This window comes from Ornithorhynchus anatinus, chromosome 4, assembly GCF_004115215.2.
Source record: "Ornithorhynchus anatinus isolate Pmale09 chromosome 4, mOrnAna1.pri.v4, whole genome shotgun sequence".
Lineage (NCBI taxonomy): Eukaryota > Metazoa > Chordata > Mammalia > Monotremata > Ornithorhynchidae > Ornithorhynchus > Ornithorhynchus anatinus.
The window spans coordinates 20938456-20941889 of record NC_041731.1 but is presented as its reverse complement, the minus strand read 5'-3'; the positions used below and the strand labels follow the sequence as shown (position 1 = coordinate 20941889).

The 3434-nt window shown below is 45.3% G+C and overlaps 1 long non-coding RNA gene across 1 annotated transcript; it reads right to left on the bottom strand.

Annotated features, from left to right (window-relative positions):
• Nucleotides 1-248: 248 nt before the first annotated feature.
• On the bottom strand, nt 249-2053 carry LOC114811239. The gene is made up of 2 exons (XR_003758909.2): nt 1757-2053; nt 249-1133 (listed from the first exon to the last, which is right to left on the bottom strand). It is a non-coding gene; the product is annotated as an uncharacterized LOC114811239 (long non-coding RNA).
• Between the last annotated feature and the right edge of the window lie 1381 nt (nt 2054-3434).

Here is a 3434-nt window from a genome sequence, read left to right as displayed (position 1 = left end):
GACCTGCTAGGAAGGTAGAGAGCAGGCCTTGAAGGCCTTCAAGGAAGAGATTGAGCATGTTCTGAACACACGTAATGGAGGGAGTGAGCAAGTCCTGGACACCTGCCAGGGAGGGAGACAGCAGGCCATGAAAACCTAATAGGGAGGGAGGGAACAGACCCTGAAGGCCTTCAAGGGAGGGAGACAGCAAGTCATGAAGACCCTGAATCTGCAAGAAGGCAATTCCTCCTTTAGGACCCCAAATGTTCTCTTTTGAAGCCTTGAAGACCTCAAATAAGCAGGAGAGGTTTTCCACGAACCAAGATACTCCTTCTTTTCAACCCATATATTGCCTTTTCAGCCCTCAAAGACTCAAGGAAGAAGAAAGGAAGCAGGAGATGTGTTGTGTAAAGCAAATTTCCTCTTTTTCACCTCCAAAATTATCTTTGCTGGCCTTGAAGACCCCTTAGATAGAGAAATAAAACTGGACATTATTTTCTTGAAGCATATTTCTCCTTTGGCACAGCCAATGTTCTCTCTTAAGGCAAAGAAGACATTCGATAGAGAAAGCAAATTTCTCCCTTTTCCCCTCAAACATCTTTTTGACGTCCTTGAATACCACTTTGGGGAGGGAAGTGAAATCTGGAGAATTTTCGCACGAAGCATGTTTCTCCTCTGGCACCTCAACAACTCTCTGTTCTGTAACACAAGGTCTTGGAGACACGAGGTGGGGACTCAGGCACAGGAGATGTCTCAGTATCCAGCAAATCTCTCTTTTCCCTCCTCATCTATTTTCTTTAAAGGCCCTTAAATCCTTACCTAGACAAATAAGCAGGAGAGGTTTTGCATAGAGCAAAATCCTCCTTTTTCAACCCCATCTAATCTTTACAGCCCATGAAGACCTTGGGTAGATCAATCCAAGCAGGAGATTGTTGACATAATGGAAACTATTTGTTTTTTACCTCTTATTTCCTGGCCACAAAGACTTAGCTTACAGTGCGGTGCATTGGTTCAGGGCCTCAGAGGATTTTGCCTTTATCCATCCCTTGCCGCATTAGCCGGAGCGAAGGTCTTCTCTCACTGCCGGCTTCAGTCCTCCGATATTCTGGTAGATGCCGAGCCAATTGGAGGTTTGGAATTCAGGTGACAGTCCTCTGGTGGAAAAAGAAAACATCTTCATTAGTGTTCTCCGGAGAGGTAGAGTGATCCACAATTAGCCCAACAGCCTTTGTCAAATATTCCCCAAGGGGAGTCAAGGAATCTCTCCCTACCCCCAATGGGTAGAGAATGAATGACTTTCTGGCCTTTCATTTCTCTGGATTATTTTGCAAGGGATGATGATGATGATGATGATGATGGTATTTGTTAAGGGATTACTATGTGCAAAGCACTGTTCTAAGCGCTTGGGGGGGATACAAATTGATCAGGTTGTCCCACGTGGGGCTCGCAGTCTTAATCCCCATTTTACAGATGAGGTAATTGAGGCACAGAGAAGTTAAATAACTTGCCCAAAGTTACACAGCTGAAAAGTGGCGGAGTCGGGATTAGAACCCATGACCTCTGCCATGACATCTGACTCCCAAGCCCGTGCTCTTTCCACTGAGCCACGAAAACGCTGTTCCACAGGCAAGGATTCCAACCTGTAGCATGTGACGGGGAGCATCCCCCTTCTCATTTCTGACAATTGCTGAGATTGATCTTCCCTTTGGCAGGCCTCAAAATCGCTCCAGACCTCACTCACCCCACCCCAAAACCCTTCCCTTTCCTCCTTTCATACCTTTGCTGCCGCCAGCATCTTTTCATCTAGCCCTCCTCACCCTCCCATCAGCTCGGCTTCTACTGACGTCTGAGGCCGCACCTCTGTCTGGCTGGATGCTGGCCAGATGGGGCACTCCCAGAAGTAGGCAGGTTAAGTCTCTGAAAAATATCAACCTGGATTTCAGCCCACGAGCACAGACTGTGCCGTTCTCATAAGGTGCAGCACGAATTCCAAAGAATCATAAACCCAGCCCTCTCCCCTTGGCAGTCCACTTCCTACCTGGTTAGATGGCACAGAGTGGTTTGGTGACATTGTCCAAGGTCGAGGAGGCAGAGCAGGCAGAGTGGAAGGACAAAAGTGAAACTTCTTTCAGGGATTATTAGGGGGAATTAGCATTAAGCTATTCACCCCATTCCTACCTCATTGCTTGCTCTCCTTCTCTCTCTCTCTCACTGTCCAGTAGCACAAGCCATAAAGACCAGAGGTGGAGCCTGCAGAGAGCTCAGGAGGATGCACAGTTACATTTTTGCAGGGAGCCAGATAGACTGTGTAGGAATCTATTCTCTCGATTTTGCACTCCAGTTTGTCTATCTGCACTATCTATCTGCCTTGAACACCCAAGGCGAGAAATAAACGGCAGATTGACTAGCATGAAGCACATGCCTCCTATTTCATCTCAACTCTAAATCAAGGGCCTTGAAGGCCTGACCTGGTGGACTCAGCGGGAGGGTTGTTGGCATGAAACAAGTTTCACCTTTTCCTTTTGCCCCAAATATTTTCTTTTCTCTCCTAATGAAAAGGCTTTGGAAGGCAAAGCCTTTTTAAAGCCTTTTGTTGGCAAAAGAAAGGGGAAAATTTTGCAGCAAGAAAATTTCTCCTTTTCACACCGAGATCATGCTTTCTCTGTCACAGAACACAAGGACTTTAAGGATGAGGATAAAAAAGTAAAAAGAGAGGAAATTTGCAGGTAGACCCTGTCCCCTTTCACTTCTTAAAACTTCTCTTTGCAGGCCATAGCAGCCATGGGTACAGAAATTAACCGGAGAAGTTTTTGGCGTGAAACAAATGACTCCTTTTCCGCCTCATATATTCTGTATGCAGGTCTTAAAGAGTCCAGGTTGGACAAATTCAAGTATGGAGATTTGGGGCATGAAGTAAATTTCTCCTTTTCTACCTCACATAGTCTCTTGTCAGGCCTTGAAGACCCTAGGAAGAGAAAAGCAGGAGTTTTTTTAGCATGAAGCAAATGTCTCCTTTTCTACCTCAAGTAGTGTCTTTTCAGGTCTTGAATACCTTAGGTAGACAAAGAAGCGCAATCATTTTTGCATGAAGCAAATTTCTCCTCTTTCACTTTAAATATTATCTTTTCAGGCATTGAAGACCATTCCTAGCAAAATAAAAGCTGGACTTTTTTGCTCCTTGGAAATTGCTCCTTTCTCACTTTGGATAATCTCAATTCACTCCCAATTCAAAGGCCTCAAAGGCCAGAGGTGGAGAAACAAAAGTGAGAGATAGCTTGCAAGACACAAATTTCAGTCTTTTCATCTCATACCTTCTCTTATGAGGCCTTGAAGATCTTACGAATGGAAATCAAAGCAGGAGATTTTTGGTGCGAAGCCAATTTCTCCTTTCCCACCTCAAGTATTCCTTCTTCATTCTCAATTAAAAGGCCTGCAAGGCTGCAGGGAGACTTGGG